Source organism: Bombus flavifrons, chromosome 9 (assembly GCF_040668555.2).
Source record: "Bombus flavifrons isolate JBK064 chromosome 9, iyBomFlav1_principal, whole genome shotgun sequence".
Lineage (NCBI taxonomy): Eukaryota > Metazoa > Arthropoda > Insecta > Hymenoptera > Apidae > Bombus > Bombus flavifrons.
In genome coordinates this window covers 11,247,453-11,273,464 of record NC_138450.1, presented here as the reverse complement: position 1 = coordinate 11,273,464, position 26,012 = coordinate 11,247,453, and the positions used below count along the sequence as shown (strand labels likewise).

Here is a 26,012-nt window from a genome sequence, read left to right as displayed (position 1 = left end):
GTTCGCACCAACGAAACTGAAGAACATCTTCCAATTTTCGTCTGGATGTGATGTAGGTCTTAGCCCTTGGAAGCTGGGATGCTCGATACGTGACGGCATTATAGATTTTGTACGCGAAAAAGGTCGAGTACAGTTACGGAATGATAACATTTTCAACGACGGCCGATTTCAGGATTCTCTCTGTTCTTTTTTTGTTTTGGATATAGCGAGCCAGCAGTAGCAATGTGCTCGCAGCTGTTCGCTCACGCTATAGTGATTTACTTTTTCGTCTTCTGATGAGTAGAGATGGATACGGTGGTGGAAGGATTCGCCTTCTAATTTATAGATATACAGGGTCATTGGTAACTAATGGTACAAGCAGAAAGGGGGTGATTCTACGCGAAAAAAGAAGTCGAAAATATAGAACAAAAAAATTTTTTTTTTAAATTTTTCCATCGAGACAACGATTTACAGTGAGATCCGTTATAACGAGACGTGATAAAGTGCACGCGTACCGAGCGAAAATTCAAAGTCGATTTTCTCGAAAACAAAGCCTCGAACGAAAAATTTTTATTCTATATTTTCGACTTCTTTTTTCGCGTAGAATCACCCCCTTTCCGCTTGTACCACCAGTTACCAATGACCCTGTATACGTACGTACGTATCAATCGTCTTCAGCGTCTTGTTACACAAAGGATAATAAGAGTTCTGAATTAATTTGAGTAATAGTAAACATGCCATTTGCAAAGGAATATTTCATATTACGTTCGACTTGGAGAATATTAGAATATTGCGGTAGAATATTATTCCGAAGCAAACGGTTACGCAAGTAGAAAGGAAAACGCATAGATTTCTTGTGTAAAGATGCGGAATTCTGTGCCAACGGTTTTCGCAGGCCAAGTCGGCACGACCCTTGTGAAACATTTAAACTGCGACCTTCTGTTCCCTCTGTTGCGAGATCAAAGATTTCTCCAATTTCGCTGAGTGAAATCGGTAATTTTAATGGGTAATTTTAATTTTTCTATAACTAAATTATAGAAAATTTATCGACGTCGCGAGTTAAACTAAACACACGTGTACTTTACTCGAAGGATAACGATAAATTGACGTCACGATGCATCGACTTTGTCGAGATTTTTTAAATTCTTGCTCGTATCGTGATCGCTTCAAAGTTAACGTATCACGATCCATCGAGTTTACTACTAAACCAAAATTGAAACCGTGTCGTATCGATTAAAAGCGAAATTCTCTTCTGTTTGTTTCAAACGCACGAATCTTATCCGACAAACCTTCGCTTATTCTTCTGAAAATATTCGTCTTGGGCAGCTTCGATCGTTGCGGTTCCATTTTGCGATATTTTTCATCGAGCTTAAATTTCAAATTAAAAATATTCAGCGGACGTTTTTCTGGAAAATATTATGTCGCCAGCTTTTCACAAATTAGATCTCGTGTTACAGTCTCGCATATTTCGTTCTAGCTAAAACTAGGAAGATAATATGTATATGTACGTGTAAGTACAGGCACAGCTGTTTCTTATTATCTGTAAGTTAAGTCTCACCATAGCGGTACATTTGCAGAGTATCGTTAGTTACATATCAGCGGTTTAGGATTGCGGCCTTACATACTCTGCCGCATAGATTGCTTCGTAAAGTAATTTTACAGCTGTAACTATACGATGCAGCGGCGGAGCAGACGTAGCTATTTGTCAGATGCAACGAAGATATGCAAACACGATATGGAATTGGAGTTACGGACGAAAAACAATAAAATTAAATAGAAGGTAATCGTATTTGCTACCGTTCTAGCTTTTACATTACCGGTAGAACATACTCTTCGTTGTATTATCCCTGCTGGATAATTTGAAAAAGAGTGATTCGTCATTTATAAACCGAAGAAAGAAAAAATAACAGATTTAAGTAATTGCCGTTATAGAACGACATTGCTGAAACTCAAAACGCTTAAATCGCTTAGCACGTACCTGAAGCACAGTATGCTTTTGTGTAAACTATTCACGCGCAAATATATTGCACCACAGCGTGACTTATACTTCATTTGCTAGGCTAAAGATTAACGGCCATTAGTCAATATTAGCTTTTAATTAGCATACGCTCCTGCTTCTTTAATTACGTTGCATTTTGATAGCAATTTCTTCGCTATCACGAACGCAAGCGTTTGCCTTGAAAATACGTTTTTTCAATTTTTATTCTATTACAGAATAGTAGCGACTGTAATTAAGCGGCAATGTTGAAATAGCTTTGATTTATGTTCTTTTTTTTTACACGAGGGAAAGTTTTGAAGGAAACTTTTTGAATTTCGCATCGCAATCTATCCGGTCGAAACGTGTTCGTGCTTTTAAATAGTAGAGTTAACGGAGATGTGAAAAAATTCCTGCCAATTTGATTAAATTCCAGGTTTTTTAAATTTCAAGTATCTCGCTCAAAAGTGAAAGCTAACAAGTTGGGATTAGCTTCGTTGAACGCCCTCTTCGTTGCCGCTGACATCTTCGATGAAACTCGAAAAGTTTCTCAACGTCATTTACTTCGCTTCCATTCACGCTCCTAAAGTGATCAGCTAGATTACCGGCGCATCGTTCAATCCTCTGTCGAATTCCACGTCTTCTTTCTCCGACGACGTTTCATGGATTCCTGGTAACCGTAACTGACAGCATTAACGATCAACGTCATAGCGCATAAAATTTATCAATAGCGCGTCTCTGTTCTTAACTCGATAATCGAAACTGCTATTGTTAGGTGTTCCAGAATCGAGATCGTTGGACCAAAAAAGGAGCAATAGAGCGATATGTATAGAATCACATCTACTAAAGATCCGTAAATCGTATCGCAGTGGCAGGTGATCTCGCGTTTGCTGCAATTCGTCGTCGCGCAACGACGTGACGGTATGCTCGGCGAGAAGAATGTCGGCTCGTAGACAATGAGTCGGATCGAAAACAGAGCATCGTGTATTCTGAACGGTAAACTCGCGAAAAGGTTATACGTACGTGTTTTACCACCATAGAAGCAACCGAACGTTGTCACAGAGAGATTTACTCGCGTGCCGTATGCCGCACAAGTTTTCTAATTAAGTATACCTAATGAGGAAACGCGCTGCTTCGCAGCTCGTGTAAATGGCAAAGACTGCATCCTCGACTCAGCTCGGCTGCGCGTTACACCACTGCATACAAACCACCACCATTTGTGGCAATACCGGTGGAAACTGACGAACTTGTGTTTGCTTATGGCGCGAGCGACACTGCGTGGCGTACCATCGAGATGAATGAGACAACGAAAGGGTAAGAAAGTGCTACAATGTCAGAGGAATGTAAGCTGTGTACGCAAAACTGACAACAATGTCAGATATTGGTATACATGTTGATACATGTATATCAATATACATGTATGGATGTATACATCCATAATGATTTATGGAGCGCGTATACAAATGGGTAACACGAGAACACACATACGGTGAAAATAAATTGTCAATGGCGCAAAGAAAAATACATACATCGTTTAAAGTCTGAGTCGACCACGTTACATTGACGTTATGGACAATTTTTTGGAAACTGTAGTTTTACGAACGCAGGCTTGCTCGCGATAGAATTGAATTTCACAAGCTGCCAGAAAAGAAGTTCAGCGGAAAGGGAACTTCCTGAGATGATAGTATGCACAGCGTTCTCCGCTGTTCTTTAGCTGTAAACGTTGCCAACGAAAACTTTATCTTTATTAACTCTCGCTCCAATCCACTCGCACTCTATTTTCGTTTAGTTGGATTTTCGGTTGTCCCGACATGTTTCTTAAACTAAGGGAATAACGTCGGGGATTAAACTTGATTATAACTTTGGAAAAAGGAACGAGACCAACAGCTTTTGATTGGTTCGAAGTTTCGTTAAAGGAAAGTCAATTTTGTCAGAACGTATATATTATATTATGCTCGTTAATATTACAAATTGCGTATCTCTTGACGATGATAGTACACGCGTTCAAAGCCTCCACGGCGCCCTTTTTTCTTCTAATTTTCGGGGAATATAGTTTTTCTTTCTTTAGATGGACGAGAATCGTGGTAATTCGTGCGGCTTATCGTTCGGTCTCGGTCGTTACGTAGAAAATCTCACAAGTTTGCTTGACGTTTCGTAGTTGCCAAGCACGCGAGGGCCGGTTATCGTTCGACGTGTTCCAACAATTGCGACTACAATTAAAGGCTGAATTTCACTGGTTTTCTGATCGTTAATCCAATACCCTGAACGCGACTGGGAAGCGGCCGATGAACATGTCCCGCTATATCGACGCATTTCGGGGTTTTATCGACAATTAAGATAAGGATCGTTGAGGTGCGCTATGTGTGTACACTTAACGATGTTCTATCATTTCATTCTGAACGCTCTCCGGTCCAATTAAAATGGCAATTCACCGAGCTACCCATTGCCTACAGTGCCCATTGAGTCATCGTTTACCGATGGCTATGCTTCTATTGCTTCCCTTTCTTGTTATTTCTTTTCTTTTTTTTTTTTTTTTGAACATATTCTTAAAGCGTTTAATGGGAGAAGAGATTAGCCGGCGCGTGAAAGCAAGAAATCGATGTTTAACTCGGCTGGAAATTAATTACGCGTTTCGCCAATAACATTAGCGGTTTCCGTCAGGTACACGAACCACGTAAATAATGAAATTACGGCTGCTGCAAGCGTGAGTTGGAGATTTATAACGCGTCAGGGGTCGTAAATTTTCACGCAGGCAGAAGAAAGACACGATTTTGGCAAAGATTTCTCGGGATGAGGTCAAAGGTCAGAAAATTCTATCGATCCAAGACACTTCTGGTTTAAAAGTATTTGATGACGCGCGTTTTCAACTGCAATTGGAATCCGTCTGAAGGAACGTGAACATTGAAGAGAAGAGGGCTTTGAGCGAAATGAAAAAAGTTTGTAACTAGATTACGTGCTTAACGAGAAGATTGACGCGTATTGTTCGCTCCATTAAGTTCATTCGGAGCGGTTTGTCGGATTTGTTAATTCTGTCGTCGCGATGACAACCACTTCTTTGACTAGTCTTTTTTGCCTTCTACCTTACTACCTTACGCCATTGCCACTGCCATTGTTACCGATTGCGTTTATCGAAGGAAACTGGATCGTCAGGAATTCTACGAGTTTACTCGTATTTGACATTTAACCCGCGTAATTTGCGCAAGACTCATTTACAAGTCTAACGAGAGGAGGCTGCCTGGTGCACGTGCAAAGACCGTCGAACTTCTCTTCGCCGTATTCTGTTGATTAGGAAAATTTGGCGTCCAAATTTCCTGGTTGTAGACCAAATTCCTTTGATCTCCCTTTCGACTGTCACGCGTGTTCTTTTTCATTTTTCTCGCGAGTCGCAACTTGAAGTATGAGAAGCGAAGCTTCCGTCGAGTTGGAGGACGAGTTTATCGATCAAGAATAGTACTAAATAAATGATCAAAATTCTCTTCTTTATCTCGACGTCGACACAGCGTTGGACCGTAGATTTTTCGATTCAACGAAGCGCGTCGAAGTTTCTGGAAATCTCATTCGACGGACGGAGTTACGCGACATCTACGACGGATACTAGACTTCGACGTCTTATAATAAAAGTTACGTGTGTTCGTTTTGTACAGCGTCCACGTACGTGGGATCAGATCGACGAGGTTTCGTTGGTCGTAAGACGAGAAATTCTTTCGCCGTTAAAAACGTCGAAGTTTCCACTTCTCTTCATGGAAATCAACTTTACGCCTTATGCCTTTCCACGTCCGCGTGTCTTGTCCAAATCATATTTCTATCTGCGTGGATAGCGATCCACTCTTCTTTTCATTATCTGGCAGAAAAAACTTTTTTCACACTGAATTTAATTTCACTATGGGTCTCGCCATCCAGAGAGATGTGTCCATCTGTCGAGAAAAGGTACATATTTGACGTTTTACAGAAAGAACAGACTTCTGTGATAGGAGAGGAGATCGAAAAAAGATCTTTTCTCGATAGAAATTCTCGCGGACGTATTGTTCCACTTTCACTTTCGTTGGTTCGTCTCGGTTTTCGTGGCTGCTTCTAATGCCAATTCCATCGGGGGTTGAGCTACGCCCCGACGATTCGAATAACGCCAAGTCTAGCGCGCATGGTTAGATTCGTGCCGATAGTGCTGACACTCGGCTGCACCATCGTGTCGGCACTTCTCTATCCGGTTTAATTTCACCTTCGAACGAACAGATGGAAAAGAAGTCGATGAGAGGTGAAAAAAAAAAGAAAGAGAAAGAGCCGAGAAAAGATAGACCGCGTATCCGAACGTACATTGCATGGCAGCCTGACAATGCACACACAGAGAACCTGTTTCATCCAGTTATTTCCCCGTAATTCTACCACTTATTTTGATAACGTGATGTCATCGAATGAACAATCACGACCGACTTTGGGTTTTCCTTTTTCCTTTGTAGGTGTTAAAAATCGTTGCTGTTACTTGACAGAATCGCTGCACGGTGTCGCAAGCGGGCGAGGAAAATATTTCTCCGTTGTATTCTCGGATCTCGTGAAATATAAATCCCTTTTATCCGCGGGCACATAAAGAAGTGTGTGTTTTTCACGAGTAAACGAAAGTTTGCCGTGGTACTCGGCTGCCGACAAGCGAAACCTTAATATTCGCCGGGACCGAAATTATATTCGCGATTGCAGCACATTCTCGGTCTTCTTTTAGCAAATTGCACAAGCTGCGCTGCGTGTCTCTCGATGGATAAAAACTAATTGGCTACGACCCTCTTGCTGTGCACGAGAGAACATTATTTTGGAAATTCAGCTTTCTGTCATGATTAAATGGGAAGTTAGACGTTTGTTTAACGAGATGGCCGGTGTTTCGATAAGTTGCTACGAAATTACGATCTCTCGGCGGAACCGTAAACACTCTGAGCTAAAAATTCCCACGAAACGGAATGACATGGAACGGTATAAAATGGAAAACAGGCAAGCTATCAAACTTTCGTTTGAGTTTCGGTTTAGTGGTCTTACTACGACGCCTGGACTAATGAGAATGCCAGAGCATTCGGAATGCAAGTACACATCGGCAAGATGGTCCATGTCCGCGTCGATTCGAAGCTTGTTTAGGTTCGGTAAACAAACGCGCAGTTACACCACGATTAAATCATCGCGCCAGATGCTTAAGCGGTGTCCATGCTACGTCTCTACGTCGCGCTGGGTCGCTCTGCACGAGCCCAGCAGCATCGATTTATCGATTTCCTCTCTTTCGAATCGTTTATGATGCGCTGCAACGAGAGGACAGCGAAAGAAATGTCGCATTTCGTTGTACTTTACTTTCATTATGGACGATCCTTTGTTTCTTATGAATGGCCGTCGCATTGGAAAGGAAAGCTGTCGGAACCCGAACGACCATTCAAATTATCCGCCGACAGTTTTACGGTCGTGTAATCGCATTAAGTCGTTTATTTGTTTATTCGAAAAACGAACGCTTCTCGCTCGATGATCGTGATACGAACGAGAGGACAAACACAACGCGATGTACAATTTCGAGAGAATGCATTAAACGCGCCAAGAAGAATATTTTCAACGATACGAAACGTATGAAATGATACGAAGAATACAAGGGCGCAGATATACAAGATTTATCAGAGAACTGCAACAAGTTGTTCATTGTGCTATTTGAACGAGGAGATTATATCTTCATCGTTGTTGTATTAATTTTTACAGCGTTAATTTAAGAGCCTTTGATTATTCTTATCAAATCTTTGATCATCTTAGCACACCCTGTAACTTCTATTTCCGCTTTCGCATATCGTTGTAAATTCTGGTATTATGCTGCAAGGTATTTGTGTTACGTTATAAGAACGTAATTTGAAAGTAAAATCACAGAATTTTGAAAGAAAACGTTTGTTTAGAAGATAAGTAGTTAAGGGAAACATTTTGGTACATTGAATTTGATTTTACGAACGTTAAATTTAAACGTTAAAATCCGTCATACAGGCCCCCGGGCCTTTCTCGCATTATGTCCACGCGTAGAACCTTCTTTTCTTCATTCCTTCACTCTCACGAAAGGAAAAAGGACGTAGCGTCCGAAGTAGTAAAAATCTTTTATACGACGGATATTTCGTTTCTTCTTCCAAAGAAGCAAGGAAGTGCATTAGTCAAAGGTTGCGAGACGGTTCGAGAGCTCGTTTCCTTTAAGCAAGCGCATTAATAACAACTAATAAGTTTCACACATTATGTCTTTTTTAGTAATTGTGAGCTTCTGCCTTATTCCCAAGAAGAAATGCGTATCATAGACGCGTTCAAGTGTAAAGTTAGTTCAAGTGTAAAGTTAGTAAATAAAGTGTAAATTGTCAGATTTCGATATTCATTATTACGTATTATTACGTATTATTGCGTATTATTACGCATGTATACGCGCATTTGCGATGCAAACAACGATACGAAATGATTCCCAGGCTTGGTTGCCATTAGAATAAAACGAATGAAACGAGACAAATTTAGCGAACGTTAGAAATAATACGAATTTCAGCCCTTCATATGTCTCTTTGCGATGCAAAAGGATGCAATGTACATAATTCGACACGGAATAAAATACTACAGAGTTATAAGAGTAAAAAATTCGTGTAAGAGGCCGCGTGTCGTAAAAAAGAAAAAAAAAAGAGAGAAAGGAAACGGAGGGTTGCTATTTCTTTGACTCACGTTATAATTATCTCGCTCCATATTCGCCGTAGGCTACTCTCACGTTCCATCAGCACTTTTATGCAACTTGGGCCTTGAAGAAGATAATTTAGCAATGACACGGTACGTCGACACGCAAAGAAACGGCTAAAGGGACATCACGCGAGAAGGTAAAGGTAGATGCAAAAAGAGAGGAATTGATAAAATAGGGAAAAGGGAGTAAGTGCGAGGAAAAAGAAGATGGAAAAGGGAGAAAATAGAGAACGAACTGTGATCCCTGAAAAGCGAAGTAATTAGCAAGAATGCCCTAGTAAATGTTACTGCCTCTTCGAAACAGAAATTCTCGCTTCGAGCCAGAGCTTGTCCTTTTATCTTGTCTGCGAATATTCTAATGAATGGTCGGGGAATTTCTCCGATGCATCGCCAATCGATATTAACAGAGGTACTGGAAGATGGAACGCGAGAAATCTCGAGTATGATGGGTCGTGTTCGCTCGATCGAAATACTTCCGCCTTCGTATTTTCGATACCTCCGTAATATTTAATGCGCTTGTTCGAATAAATGGTAGTAGCTTTCGTTGTCTCGCGAGAGTACGCTTCGGCTTCACCGCGCAAGACAAATTCAAATAATCATTCGGGCATGAAATGTTTCGTATTCCCTAGAAAAAAGATCGGAAGCCTGATGAGCAGGGGTTTATATTTGACAAGGTATTCGTATTCGCGAGATTGTTCTCCTAAAAGATTCAACGTTTCAAGCTGCGCACCAAAATCACGTGCACAGACGTTCGTCGAGTTAACTCGGTTTGTTGAATGTAGCCGAATGTATGAAATTTCAGAGACGCTCTCCAGTTCAAGAGATTGAATTGATTCTTGAAATTCGTAGAATGCTCAATAGAGATAGCATTGGAATGTCGATCAAATACTATTTTCAGCGAAGCAAATTGAATTTGTCAATGATCGAATTAGTAAGCTCGAAGTTAATCGAATCCAAAACGTATTGCCATCAGTAATTTGTCATCGAATACGAATCAATCTCGTTCGGTCAAAGCCACAAGAGGTAAGAAACGTTCCTTGCCGTATATCACCGTTAAACACGATCGTGGCAAACAATGAACTATAATTTTGTCTTCTACTTTATGGTTTCGCTGGAACATCAAGACCACGAATAATTACAAAACTGACGTTCTTCCTTCGTTAATTCGTAAGTAAAGGCATCGGGCGAACAACAATGAACGCGCGAAGCTCTTTTCGATTTCTTTCAAACACTTGGTTTAGGGTCCTGCTTGTACGAGTTACTTCGTGTATCTACAAAGTTTCTTAAAGGATTTTTCTTTTACATTCGAGGTGAATATTCGATTGAAATACTTATTAAACGAAAAATCAAATATATATAAATCCGAGATTTTCATACCGCCGTTGCATAGCGCGGTGGAAAATTTATACGGAATAAACAGCTTAGATCGTAAAAAATATTAATGAATTCGCATTAATGAATTTATACGTGGTTTTGCGTTTGGTATGTTTGTAATATGTAACGTGTCTTTCGCAGTGACGCATACGCTTATTATTACGTTGCCATCTGCAAACAATTATTTGCCACCAAATATTTGGCAGACCAACTTCACCTCGTTTCTTCCACAAGTGTACTTAAGCAAACACGTATTTGCTTGAACGCATATTGCACGCAAACACGTCATAATCATTCTGTGATATTACGTCGTTTAATTTTTGTCACATCTTTTAAAGGAAAAAGTTTCCAAGTTATATCGCTCCTTCTTTTCGTCGACGTATGCTGAAACGGCGGACCGAGGTAGAAATTACGTTTAAATCAATCTTTCTAAAATTGAACGGCAAATCGATTCATATCTATATCGAATCAGCCAACACGCTTGGAAAATTTGATAACAAGGAAAATTCGCAGATCAGAATGGTACACATAGTCATGACATAGTTGAACAGTGATGCGAAGATAGATACAGCCCATTTAATTAAACGCCACGGTGATTGCCGGTTAATCGCAACGTCAATTTGAAGAGCGCATTGTTAAGATTATAATGACGAGGAAGCTGCGTGGTAGATGGAGTATGATTTCTATTCATCGCAGATTTCACACGTAATATTGAACAATACCATTATTCGTTAGGGGTTTCATGTATACTGCTATCATAAATCGTAACAGATAGTACATACTTGGAAAGAAGCCGGTGGTTTTTAGATATATTGCAGAAATGTTTTCTGTGGTGAATAGCGGTTAACTGATTTTCGCAAACAGGATAAAAGGAAGAATGAAAATGACATCGAAAATAAAGACGTTGCTCGTGCAACCTCGTACCTCCACTTCTCTGATCTCTTAACTGTCCGAACTTTCACGTAAATTTCTGCATTTTAGTATTTGCATTGGAAGCAACGCCTAATATATGTTAATATATGTTTCATGAAAACATACAAAATCAGACGATTTTTACATAATGCTCAGCTGAAAAGGGAATGCGATGTGAATAAAACGCGGAGAATACGTCGGAGAATAAAAGCAGTTGCACAGGTTCGTCCTTCCTGGTTAAACGCGGTAACAGCGACTGCGTAGATACTAGTCGCAGTAACAATGCGGATTATGGTCGTGTATGTTGATTCGAATCCCTCGATTCGTATGGAAAGAGCAGTAATAATGCCGATTGGTTTCTTATCGTTGTCTCTCACTGTAGGCCTATGATCGTACTTTTCTATGCAGTAGAAACGTCATATTGCGTGCGTTTCCGTACGCGTTTCTCCATTGGCTGAAAAAATTCAAAAGAAGGAAATCGTATTATGGTAGCAACCCTATCAATTTGAATAAAAAGTCATTGGACTTGTGAGATCCATCGACGTCCTTGGTCGCGTTTCTAACGAAGGACATAATACAATCCATATGACAATTTGGAATAATTAAAAACGCGAGAGATCAAAGTAACGCATGACGTAGGAAGCGTATGAAGCCTTAGAATATTCCTGATGGGAAACGCGGTAAGAATATAGAAGGATAATGATCCGTAATTTGTTTTGAGTACCGTAATGTTGGAATTTTTACTCGACATAGGGATGAAAATCGATAAAAATACTGCTGCAACGAAAAAGCGATGCTGGAAATTTGCATACTGTCGTTTACGGAATAGAAAGGGAGAAAGTCATTTAAAATATTCGGGCACCCGCGTTCTAATAAAATATTGCAATGCTGTACGGATAGAAATGAAAAATAACAGATCGTAAGTGAGACCGATAATCGTTCGAAAATTAATACATACATCAGATAATGAGAATCAGACAGCGAGGAACGGAACGTAACTTAAGATTTATTTATACTCTCGCTGGAACGTGCAAGATTTACGAATTGGATCTTGCATGTTGTTGCTTAGAGATAGGATGGAGGAAAGTGCCGATTCCCTGAAATTAACGTATACCCGAGAGGCAACGATAAATCACGTTGTTGCATGGAACCTCTGTATCCTGAATCTCGGCGAGAATTATCTAGGGTATTTTAGCGTATTACTTAATACACTAACGAATTACAAAGCGTTAGGTTTATTTGTAGTCGCGCCACGCGATAGAAAGGTTCGAACTGTGTCGACAAGCGAATTGATAGAAATCCGAGAAGATAAGGATCCGAAAGATTAATCGTGGCTCTTCTGATGGACGTTAAAAAGCAAACGTATCGTCGTTTATCGCGCGATTAATAGGACGAGAGAATTGGAAACCAGGACGCAGAGGTGAATGATCATTGAACTGGCGCAAAAGCGGCCCAATCGACATATAGCGCGTCGTCGTAGCGAGATCGATGTATCTTCTTGCTCGCGTAATCCATCAATCGGCCGCTGAAGACAATGGACAGATACCCTTCGTATTAGCTTCCTATCTCCAATACGGCCCTTTCTCCGGTATTATAACGTCACTCAGGATTTCCGGGTCGTTTCATCGCTATCCGGTCGATAATAATCCTCACCCATTACGCATGCAGAGGTTCCTTTCAGTTCTATGCTGTGCTCTTTCTCTCTCTCTCTCTCTCTGTCTTCGTGTTTCAAACACCTGCTCGACTCTCAACGTCGGCAAGTCTCTGTGTCTTCTATCCGTCCAGTATCCTCTTTGTTGTTTTCTCAAGGATTGCTGACGAGTTCCTGTAGACTCGCACGTGTCTCTAAACCGATCCACTTTTACAGCCAGCCTGTACAATTATATTACGTATGCAACATTGCAATTTGCATCTGCTCTGCGAGTACAGTTTCTCGAGTAGAAATAGTCGGTACATGCTGAAGCAAGGAGAATACTTATCGGCACATGACCAACGACCGACCAGTTACGTTACTACAGACATTACGTTTCTTGTTAGCATTTGCACGCTTAACCTGCTAATCCCTTAGTCTATTACTTTATCCTCCACCTCTTTTAGTCTTCTATTTTTGCCTCTCTAATTTTATGGCTTGCCTAAATTTTTTCTTCGTCATTCTTTACGCTTTAGATTATTCGAGTGGTCTTTTGCTCCTTTAGCCAGCGCTCGCCATTACCGTCGGTTTTTTCTCGCCTTACGATGACTATTTAACAAGACATTTTCTCGAGTGTCGTTTGCCAGAGTATTTACCATCCTGAAGCTACCAGTTGAAACTTCCACTTAGAGAATATTCTTTTGCATGGCAGAGAGTTTGCACGGTAGAGATCTTCGAAACCGAACTCTGCCGTTGTAATCGCTTACACGAACACCACTTACAAACTCCAAACCATGAAGTTCTATGATGTACTCGTACGCGGTTAATCGTTGTGTGGTTAACAATACGTTTACCCGAAATGCCTTAGAGTCTATTTACTGGCAATGGGCTCGTATCATGAAATATTTCAAGAATGCTTTCGCTCTTATGGTTTAAGGAGGGGAGAGAGAATAGACGCAATCTAAGTTTGGACCAGCACGAGCTAAGGAAAAGTTCCCCGTTAACTGTTTGGCTTTACGAGAACGGTGTTGGCTCTTATCCGAAATTTCCGAGCGTTCATTCGATTTTTGGAAAACACTCGTTTCAAGCGTGTTAACAGCAAGTGTCGTGTTATAGTTAAATATTGTATGGACGGCAGTGAATCGCGAAACATCGCTATCAAAAGATCATCGATTCCTCGAGCCTGAATGTACAGGAATTTTGACTCGGTAATTCGATCTTAATTAGAAGCATGATAGGGTGAGAATTTCCAATGCGATCGTTCCGACGTCTGTCCTTTAAGCAATTTCTGTAATTAAGTAATTCGAAGCGAGCTGTAAGTCGAAGAGTAACTAACCGGATTTCAAACGCTACTAATTATTAATTGTGCCACTGACAGCTAATTAACAAGGTGTCGAATGATTCAACGATGCCAGTCTTAAATTCGACGATTAACTCCTCAATTTCCAAGAAAACTCGCAAGTCGTCCTTGCGTAACTATCTGAGACAATCGGTGTAGCCGTAAAGCGAAAGAGCCGCTTGAAAACAGCCAAGAGGCGAAAGAGATGAAAAAGTAGTAGAATTCGTCACGGTAGACGCGCGTATACACGCGGCATGAATTCAGACGAATGAAATAGTGGACTCGTAATGCCGGCCACAGAACGAGGGAGCCTGAAATTACAACGTAGATTCGTTGTCGTTGCCTCGAAACGACTGGGGAGGCGGAAAAAGCGCTAAAGAATAAAGAGGAAAGGGAAGAAGGAGACACGACACCAGTTAGCTACTACGCGTACGTAAATGGTGTAGGAACAAGAAGCCGGTGTGACTGCAGCTAACCAGACGAAGAAAAAAAAGAAAGGAGAAGTGCAGAAGAGCTAAGCACTGCATTTAATCTACCGTGTTGCATAAATGCATAATCTCCGCAACCTCAAACCGGCAGGTAACAGATGCTTCTTCCCGCTTTGGTGTCTCGTTTCTGAACTTAGTCGTGTTTACGGTTTACGTTGTTCAAAAGAAGATTTGTTAAAAGGCGAAGAGACCGTCAAAGAAATCTGCTTCATACGGCCCGTCACCATTGTACGAAACGTCTGTCCCTGCTCCGTTTTTATATTCCACAGTGTAGTAACAGTTTAAAATATCTTTAATTTAAACGGTTTTAGAAATACTCATGTCGTTATTTCAATAAAATTCATAAACCGATAAAGAACGTTATATCGCTATCTCCGGTTATTTCGTCGACGAATTTCTGATTCACCCTTCGAGCTACGATTTCTCGCATGATATCTCGATAAGGTAATTCGCGTGAAACGTTATTATACCGAACTCCCAGCAGTCCATCGTACACCAGCAATGCTCGATGTCGATGCTGTTCACGTTGGACCGATTTCGAGTAATGACGCATTAAGTTCTCCCATTGTCAATAATTAGGACAATGCGCTCTGTGATAATCCAATAACGTTCACTCAATTACGCGCAAGATCCCTTAATCTACTATTTGTGGTTATCATACGATCGCGACGAACACGAGAAACCATCGATCTTCGATGGCTGCAAAATCTACTGCTCTTTGTGTTTATCTTCTGCATACAGAACATCTTCTTAGTATAATACCCAAATAAATTTTAATTCGTATTAGGTTTGGACGTGTAACGACTATACCTATTCTGCAACGAACATTATTGCGTTTGTGGATCTCCATCATTATCCTGAATCGTAACTAACTAAAGCACGGTGTTTCGTAGAATCGACGAGACAGAGAGAGAGAGAGAGAGTGAGAGAGAGAGAGTGAGAGAGAGAGAGAGAGAGAGAGAGAGAGAGAGAGAGAGAAAGCGAGCGCACGCGAGATTGCGAGAAACCCGTACTGGGCTAGTTGCAGGTCAATTTAATCCTGGACGGTAGTTCGAGTCCACTTAAGCACCTGGTAAATAGATTCCGATCGAGTAGTACCTATCCTGGATCCCTGCAGACATTCGATTCTCTCCGCTCTACTCTCGACCACTCGCTCTTATATTCCCGCTATCCTTCTCTCTTCTCAAACTATCTATCTGGAATTGTCCGCCATCGGTCCTACCTCGCCGTCTCCTTTCTTTCGCGTTTATCCTGTACTCGTTAAAGACAAAACGAAGAGTATTTCGAGTACAGTCGAGTTAGCATTCAAATCAATATCCATTCATCCTCATCGACTCGATAATTCTGCTCGGTTATCTGAAATAAAGTCGATATAGTCACAGAGAGAGAAAGGGCTGATAGCTCAACGGCGTGATTCAGACGCGATTCGAAATAAAAGGAAATCGAGAAAACAGAGTGGTGGAACGTTGTACGGGGCGAGCACTAATGTCCGTCCTTCATGATTTAACTTGAGAGTATTTTTTCTTGTCCAATGTATGTGCGATTCGCGATCTCTTCAACAGCGCGCGCTCGTAAAAGATATTTCCATTTTGAAATAAATGTAACGACTAACCGGCTATTCAGTGTAAACGTTAAGATGGATAAAGGATAACTAAGAAGTTGGTCGACGCTTTGATCTTTATCTCTGTAGGAATAAAGCGAGAGGGAGAAACAAAACATTGACCTATTCTCGTTGATTGAGAAAACCTTCATGGTAATTGCCATACGTGCAAGCGTGCAATTATTCAGGACCAAGTTGAGTAATTTCTATAGGAATTTGAGACTTTCGTTAACATTTTAATTACTAATTAGAAGCTTTTGATTAATAGAGCTATTTGTACGGAACATTATTATTAACGTTATTAGTTGAGCTTTTGTGAAAATTTGTGTAATCCGAATTACTTTTGCAGCTATTAATGCTTGCTCTGCGATGTTGAAAATTTTAACCAATACTTTTCTCGATGACGAATCGATGCGTGTTAGTTCTAGTGAAAACTTAATCGATATTTTACAACCGAGGAAATGTAGAACGATGTAGAACAACGTAGAATGAGCGTTCATAAAAGAAATTGAGCGTAAGATAGAAAGAGTTCCGTGCTTTGGTGAAACGTCCGTCACCAAGACGGATAAAAATCTTGCGAACGAAAAGCGATGGCATGATTCGATTGGACGACAGCTGCCAGCCGACGCGACTTCTCTCTGACGATAATTACGTTTGCGTCAACGTGCGATTCTTTTTCGCGACGCGGTTCCCCCGAGGGTACGTCGATCGGGTGCGGTCGTGCCGTTGTCGTCGTCGTCTTCGTTCTCGTTGTCGTCGCGTCGTCGTCGTCAAAAATAGCCACGTAATTGACCGATTTCTCGTAAACTACTGACACGTCAAGCTTGAAGCATATTTTGCCATTTTCTGGTTCGTTAAGTCGACCTCTCGATACATTTTCGTGCAACACACGTGACTTTCATGGCTGTTCGTTTTTCGCTTCGATTCATTACTTCGATGAATAATGATGACGTTAGACAGATCAGTCCGTTGTTCTTTTTACAACACGCGTACAAAGTATATCGACGTATTTCGAATCTGAAAAAGATTTCCTTGTAAACAGCTGTATCTGAAAGAGTTTATTTCTTCGACGTCGCTTCGAAGATCATCAGACATACACATATCGATTAGTGCACACTGACTGCACATGCATTCACTGCCACGTAGGTGGCAGCCGCGCGATAATACAAAGGCGACATCTCCTTGATGACACGCCCATGTTACGGCGACGACCACCGAAACTATCCAGAGGAATCGAAGGATTCGCAGAGCAGTGAAAAGTTTACTTACAGAGGGGTAACGCAAAGCTGCGGATAATCTCAACTTTCCTCGACAGGAAAAATTCTGAGATTAAAATTTAATTAACGTCGTAACGCCTCGTCGGATCGTAGATGAAGCGTAATTAAAGAGCAACAATGGCACTGAGCAGTCTACTGGCAAGTATCGCGAAATAACAGTTTCTAGAATGTCAAACGCATAATGAAAAGTATCTATTCTACAACGAATTTAGCGAACCATTTGGAAGAACGTGACAAATACGAAAGCAATAGGGTCCTTTAAAAAAAGAAAGAACGTGACTGTATCTCGATACGGATTCCAGAAAGGAAAGGCAGGATCGTTTAAACTCCACTTTGGGTTCTTTCGGTGACCCTTGGTGTGCTGCATCGAGTTAAAGCAAGGAAATCGTAAGAGTTACGATTGCCACGGATAAATAAATGCAACGGAATGTCTGTGCACACGATGGACCTCGAAACGGAACTCCTTCCACCGATCCTACCGGCTTCTCCATTCCTTTGTTTCTCAGGCTTGTTTATCGAAACATTGAATGGGAGAGGGCCGACTCTCTAACTTTGCTTCTTTTCTATCCGTTTTTCTCTGACGCGGCCCAGCGCGCGGGAGGAATGTTTCTTCAGATCGTCGCATTTTTCTTCCGTCTCGGTTGCATCGGTCGTGCTCTTCTCTCCTATCCTCCTCATTGCCCGTCTTTTTCCTTTTACGTTCCTTTCTCCGATTCCTATCCACTCTTTGTTGTTTTCGTTGCACCGGATGTACCACAGCTCACAATCACTCTCCGACTTCCTTCATTCGTTCTCTGATTATTGATCTTACTCTTTCCATTTTCTTTCGTTCTGTTCGCGAGACTCTGAGCCGAAGGTGTTCGCAACGAGTCGCTATTTTTCTCTTCTCGAGTCCTCTTTCGTCTGCTTTTGCTTTTCATATAATCAAATTAGATTCCAAAATAGTGCAGGAATATTTCGGTTGCGCGTTCGACGCTTCTTCACAGGAAAAATGCAGCGCCAGCCAATCTCTTTCAACCGTGTTTCCGTATCTTATGAATTTCCGAACAATTCTTGAATTCTTGAGTTTTCTGTATTTTAAACTTACGAACTTCTAAAGGCAATACGACTTCGGTTAATTGCGAATTTCGTCGTTTTATTTCATTGTCCGCGTTTGGGACAATCCGAGCATTCCAAATTTCTAAAGGCAATAGCTGTCAATCGCAGCCGCGTGTCTCTCGATCTATGAATACGGACGTAGCGAGGTAACTCAATATTTGCGAAAATGTTCGCTCGGTATATTTTAGTTCGGCCGTGCGGTTTTGCACGGGAGGCTCGTAATCCCGTGCACACACATGCCTTACTGTCTTCAACGAGGATACTCGCAAGTTCAATCGATATCAATGGAATCTTCGCGGTCATCAAATATTCCGAATAATTGGATTAGGCGAGCCGAGAATCCTTGCGAAAAGATTCTTCCGTTTTGTCTCAAACGTTTATATGATGCACAGCGCTGTTCGTGCTGGCCGATTTCCATTGTAAATTGTCAGAGTGCTGAAAAGTTTTGCATACTTGACGAGCGATTCCTGCTTCCGCACCTGACACAATTTCGCTTATGGATATGTGTTCGATATGTGTGAATATTGAAAAAACAAAAAAACAGTAACAGTATACGCGTCCACGATAGAACTTAGTCTTACGACAGGTGTTTTTGTCGTAATTAGTGCCTTGGAGTACTGATGTGTTTAATTATTAATTAGAGAGCCAGGATCATCTTTCATCTGGCCAAGCGTAGTTACATTATGTCTGTCATACTAATACTTGGCGCAATTTGATAAACGATCTCGATAAAGTTACTCGATCACTTCGAGATATCGCAGTTAGATAGACGGCTGGTTGAATTTATTCTACAGGTGGAAATAGATATATCACAAAAATATTCTTCCAGTTTCTTTCCGTGTTTCCAACACCCTCGTCCATCTTTCGTGTCCGTGCTTCATTTCATTCCCGCCTCAGATAGAAACGATAACGTGAATCACGACGATTGATGTTTCCTTTTGATGTTCCTTATAGTTTGTTCGAGTCGATCCCTATGCCAATTTTCGACGTCAACCTATTTACATTTCGACGATAATGTAAAATATTTATATAGCTACAAGCACGCGATCTTTCCAATTCTTCTGCATATTCAAAAGTTTCATCAACGAAACTCGATAGCCGTGCTGAATTTGCCGCACGAAAATCATCAAACTTTGCGTGTAGAAATTTATCTTCACCAAACGACGTAAATCTTATCCATCTGCTTTCGAGCTGAATAATTCTCGCTGACGCGTTTATAATTAGAGATCCTCACGAGAGAAACTAATCGGTCCTTTGATGTAAAGAATCCTTTTAAAACTTTAACGAACGCTGGCTGCGCTCCTTCAAAAACGGCTACGAGCTAACGATTTATACTTCGATACTACGGGATTCGATATTCTTCGTTGACAAATCACCGGATCGGCTCAACTTTTCCAAACTCCGTCCAAGCAAACGAACGAGGACACTACTGGCACTGGACAATTGGAAACTGATTTCGTACGTTGCTTCTTGTAGCTGGAAAGTAGGATCACGATTGATATAGGTATCTGTTTTAGAAAAAGTGGCTCCCTCGTTTTCTACCGAGAGTGTAAAAAAGTCTGAAACGGCAGTAGAAAGACAATTCTTTTTGTTCGATTTAATCAAATCCATGGAATAGTTCTTTTTTTTTTTTTACATCGGAGAATCGATAGTTTTATCAGGAAAGAGCCTTAACAATTGAACTGTGAGTAATGTAAAGACGTTGCGTTTAATAAGGTATCAGAAATTGAGAGGAGACTAAACGGTAGAAAGCACGGTAATAATTTTTTAAATAACACGTGCTTTTTCTTAGTCGAATGACAATTCGACAAGCTGTCTCGCGGTTTCGGTGTACTTATTCTCCGATTCTGTGGCTCTCGAACATGAGAATTTACGATTTTACGAATTTACGACCTTTCAATTTCCAACGTTTTATGTTTCTTATTCCAAATTCACGTTGTCCTGCACACTCGTTCGTCTCTTTCGTTATCTTCATTAATTAAAAGCCAGAAGAAAGAAGTAATGAAAGAAAATTCGAAAAGAAAAAGGACCATTAAGAATCTAATATATAGCAATAATAACGATGTAATCGAAACATCGGAAAAAGCAACCAGAGCTTCGCTCGAAATTCCATTTATTTATTCGATTTGATTTATTTGCAACGCTATTAGCAGAGATACTAATATTGTGCAATGTACATATATGTTTTATGTCTATCGACGAATTCTAGATAGTTTTTACGTATGCACGTTCGTTATTGATATTTTTTAGCGAAAACTTTGCGCTCGATGCTCCGATGATTCGTTTTCGCAACAGGAAACAGAAAGCGTCGGAGATGGGTCGTTAGAGAAAGTTAACGAAAAAAGATCAATTTTTCATGCAGCAGCGATTGTGCGTTGGTAATCCGGAACACGGTTTCACTGGACGTGATTTTTCTAATATCGTTGGCGACAAACGACTTTCCATCGTTTTGATCTTTCGTCTTGAGACATATTTACCTCGATACCTTTTTATAAATGTCGAAAATTGTTGGCTTTAATTGTTTGTATGAATCGTTGATTACGGCATTAGCGAGGCTTGCAAGGTACGAAAGCGTCTTTTGTCTATGGGAAGAAACGGGCAACGGACGAGAAGCAAATGGTTAGACTGTCGCCACAGCAAGTGAAGTTGGCCGGCAATGAATCGGTCTGCCTGAAAAACGGAATTACTTATTCACAAGACCGAGAAGCCCTTCCTTGAGACAAGAAATCGGTAGCAAGGTTGGTGGCAACGGTCCTGGGATAAAAGTCTCTCGGACCAAAGAGCAGCCAGCAGGAGAGCACTTGGCTCTCGTCCAATGTTTGTTGACTGGAAATTTAGCAGCCGGCGATTGTTTTGGCTAGGTGCCATTATATCGTACGTGGAACGCGAATCACGCGACAAGGAGTCGCGTAATGTGGCCACGCCGCCGTCGCGTCGTGCAACTGATGCGACGGAAAACCGGTTATTTACCATCTTCTCCGGCCTTTAATAACAATTCAAGCGTTATCCTCGCAAGGGCTTGGAATGTCTCGACGTTGGTCAAACGCATTTTACGAAGCATAGATTTCAATAAGATCGAGATTATGCGTCGGGAAAGAACGAAAGAGAAAATAGAAGAAACGTCTTCGTTGTTAGCTTTATTTCTCTCTGATTCGATTGGAACTCGCTTGATCTTTTTCGCATCGTTTTCCATCGCTTTGTATTTGAACGATTATCATCGTTGGAACGGACATTGCGTCACGTTGAAGCGAAGCTCGTTCTTTCAGATCATTGTCTCTTTTTCCTCGCAGCTCGATGAATACTATGGGAGCGAGCTCGTACCGATGAATTTCACCATAAATAATAAGAACACTGGGGGAAGACGGCGTCTGTCGGTATTAGAGATCGTACGAGGCGAAGAATAATGGCGGGAAAGAATGGAGGAGAGTAGAAAATGAACGAGCCAGCTTATAGAAGTAGATGTTGGTGCGAAGAGCGGCGAGGGGAGGGTTCGCCCGTACTGATTTCTATTTGACTTGCCGCTTCGGTCCTTTTTACCGACCAGCCCTCCGTATACGTTGTGTGCCTTGCCTTTTGAACAAGAAACAGGGGAAAATAATTCGTTGGATGGATCTCTGCAAGTGCTCCCTTTGCAGTTCTTGCGTGAACTCGCGATATCGTCACTTTTAATTACTTTCGTCTGCATTTGTTATCTTTTGCACGAACTCGTACCAACTGTAACGTCCTTTGTAGCATCAGATAGAAATCACACCTTCTTCTCCTTTCATAAGACAATATCTTTCAGTTCCTTGTTCAAAGCGCCCTTTGCGCTCGCTATCGAGTTACCGAATGGTCCCTTTGGTAAATTGAAATCCATTAGTAATTTACCGAGGTTGTATGTGCTTCGCGTCACTAGCTTCGATGTAGCAATCTTCATGAACTGCAGTTCTCTTGGATGTTGCTGGATGATTATACAAATAGTTGGGATAATGCAAGAGTAACAGTGGCAGAAGTAACACACGCAAGCGAACTGGAACAAAATCTCTCGTCGGCGCGGCATAGCGCGGTACGAGGGTGCGATTAAGCTTCGTCCTCGTTGGCGTGTAGCTACACATCTCGTCGATTCGCTTTACTGCAAGTTAACGTGTGCGAGCGGTACGTTCCAAGCAAATATTTACTTTTCGCGAGCGAGACGGAGAAAGAAGGGCTTGCTCGTTAAACAAACCAGTCGGTTGGTAATGAGTAGGTACGTTTCGCTTAAATTTTCGTGTAACATTTTTAACGAACGTTCAGTAAACGCGTCGTCTCTGGCGAAACATCGCGTCGTTCAGCTATTCGAGACGATCGATAGAAGATACGCGAACGGTTCCGCTGGCTTGAGATCCTTTGTCAAAATTAGGGCATAGACAACGCACGAATGCAATAAGACAACAATTATATCGAGCGAATATTCCGCAACATATTGGAGATTCCTGCTAATCCAATGTGCATGTTGGGACATACGTCAGCATCGGTTGATGTACCGTGACTGTTACTCCACGCGTATCCTCGCGTTTAGTCGTGTACATTTGTACACGCGTGTACGGCGCGCGTGCCTACGTGCAACGCATCTGTGGCATTTCCGTTGTTCTCGTTACGCTGGTAGCAGTTGCTTGTAAATGCCAGCAACTACCGTTTGTACGGACCTGGTGTAACTGTCTTTCCATTAAGACGCGTTTCATCGAATATTTCCATGTACATTTATTTTCATATAGGGGACTAGACTGTATATGATTTATTTGATAAAAATTTTATTTTTCGAATCTTCGGTTGCGCTGTAAATCGAACGTATTCTTATTGTGATTATTATAATTCGTTGCGTGGAGAACAGCAGAGTCCTTGTTGCTTCTCTAACAATGAACTGTTAAGAATTGTAAAAATACAGTAGCAAATTGCTTAAACGTTTTCAAAAGTTTTACATAAAAGAGGAATAACATTTATATAAGCGTGCGAGAAGTGGTCTACCTGAACAGGTCTCAATTGTAATATCAGACGTAGTAACGTTTATTGGTTAAACAAACAGATCCGTTTCGTTCGGGATAATGTTTGATCGTATAGTGGCCGTTGCTAAACCTTACACGTCGAACGTGGAATTGGAAATTTCGCGGACCGTCGTGCTTTGTGCTGTTCCATAACGATCAATGGTACAGCATATCAATACGTAAATGGTGTAGCACTTGCTGCACAGCGTACCACTTTTGAGACTCGGAATATATGCTTTTCTAATAATGAAGTCCCGTCGATGTTTCCAGAAAATTCAGGTCAATTGATAGCGTCCCTAGGATCGACTGAAATTTCCACTCCACTCCATTTTATGATTATTCCATTTCGTTCTGCCAAATGTACCAAGTTTACAAGAGATCTTGGGATCTTTACGTTGCTTCGACTTTACGACGAAGTCTGAGAATTTACGGGGCCTCGATATCGCGCGTTTTCATTTTGTAAATTATATTCACCGACGCTTATTAATTATCAAATAATCAATAAATTCGGCTGTCATTTTTGCTTTTCAAATAGTAATTGCTTCGATTTATCGTCGTCCGTTAGCAAATCAAGTGTAAAAGCACGCGATGCGACCTATAGAAACCATTTTTCCAACTTACATGAAAATCCTCGTTAAGCTCGATATCGCGTGACGCAAGTTATCGAGGAGGTCTTTGTCTTGCTACGTAAGAAACTTCAATGGTAAAAGTAACGAAAGATTTTAGAAAAATTGTTGAAAAATAGGATGTAAACGCAAGTTCATAATGCGTTTCATATTGATCGTGTGGTATTTTTATACAACCTGAAACTGCGGTAAGAAACAATACTTTAAATAACTTGCTTCTTAACATAGAATTTCTTTCGCACGAAGCTAACCTCGCGCGACGTGTCTCTACTTTCCACCAATATGATGGAAATTGCCAGAAAAGTTTCTCCCTCCGGAAGGACCTAAAACAGTCACGTTTTGACTACGCTATAAAATTATCAAATCGAAACAGATATCCACGTATATACGTATATTTTAAAAAACTCGCTCGTTTTAACGGATGGCGTTATTTGAAAAGTCAGCATATCTATTCGAATTTGTAATAAATTGTAAACTACGTCAATTTACCAAATGTGATACTGAAGCGAACAGTGCTTTATCAATTTGAAAAAGTTATTTTCGAGTGACGTTATATCACGCGTCAATATGAAATCAAATCGAATTAAAGCGATCGAATAGAGATATTTTTCGTTCCTGCTGAAATGATGCAGTGAAATGCACATACATAAATATTAATGTACGAGAGTAAACGAATCTTATGAAAACTAAATATCTATACGCGTTATATCCAGAAATGTCGAAAGCACGAAAAACGTCCATAAAAGCTATGCCGAGGAAAACTACCGGTTTATTGATAGAAGATAACGAGGGCAAACGAGGGAGAGGAGGATAAAGTAAAAAAATTCGGAATACACGAAAAGACAAAATGCTATAGGAAAAACGAAAGGAACAAAAACAGAGAGTTCAGAGAAATAATATTCGCAATATGTAAAGAATATTAATTTTATCTGGTCAGAAATTAGGAGTGTAGCGTTGAACAAACAGGAAACACCACCTGGATTAACATATCAACGATGTAACAGAGAATATTTGTATTGGAAAGTGACGAATGACAACGAATGATTTTGGTTAAACTGAATTAAACTGTTTATTGCGAGCAAAAGGCTTTATGTGTATTATGATTTGCAGAATGCGCATGGTGTGTGATTGTTACAGAATTGATAGAGTCGAAGATTTTATATCTGTTATTGATTTACAGAACGGTGGGAATGAAATGTGTGTTATGCGCGGTGTGTGGCTACGACATTACAATGTTTAGTTAATTTAATTATGAAATTTGCGCGTAACGAAATTCGCTATAAAATAGAAATTTCGTCGAACTAACTTCACGCCTTGTATACGTTTGTTAGTGCTGTCATCTCAAGATAAGTTTACCACTTTTGACATACCGTCCAACTGCTCGAGAAAGTTCCTTTAATTTCTGTACTTCTTCTATCCACTTTGAGAGTTACGGTATCGTTTCGCTCATGTTGCACCAAACTGATCGAGATTGACGTCGCGTTCGCCGCGAGTTTTCGAGCACAGCTGTTACTGTAATAATTTTGGAGTTCAATGTTCGAACGCAGCGCGTCCGTGTTACGTCTTATTTTTTTTTTTTCATCATAGAACGTGATACGACGCCCGAGAAAATCTAGCAATATTGTAGTTTCATGACTCAACATCGGGAAACTCCTTTAAATTCGCTTCTAATTTCTACATTCGTTTCTGATCAACGCTTTCCGCTGTCGTTATGATTTTCTTAGCGAAAACTTTTCCGTGTTTTCATTTAATTAAATTAACTGTGATGAGAGTTAAGAGACGTTGATATCACAGTTAACCGAACACTGCGGTTGGTTATGCCTCCAACATCTCTTGTTAAGGCTTCCTTAACCCGTTCCACATGATAGGGTTTAACAATTTATTAATATGTAGAAAGAAAAGGAGGTTAAAATAATATTGGAAATTTATCGTTGGTTAAGGACGGTCCGGATTCGCCTTTATGCATACTCCTGATCCTAGGCTGCACAGTGTTGGTATAAATCTTGAAA

General features: G+C 40.8%; 1 protein-coding gene across 1 annotated transcript in view; it reads left to right on the top strand.

The window, feature by feature from the left end:
- Positions 1-2,877: 2,877 nt before the first annotated feature.
- The window catches only part of LOC138183430 (cell adhesion molecule 3), a 114,567-nt gene continuing 91,432 nt past the window's right edge, over positions 2,878-26,012 (top strand). Inside the window, exon 1 of the mRNA XM_069120316.1 lies at positions 2,878-3,268. The gene's annotated coding sequence lies outside the window, so the exon portion shown is untranslated. The remainder of the gene's footprint in view (positions 3,269-26,012) is intronic.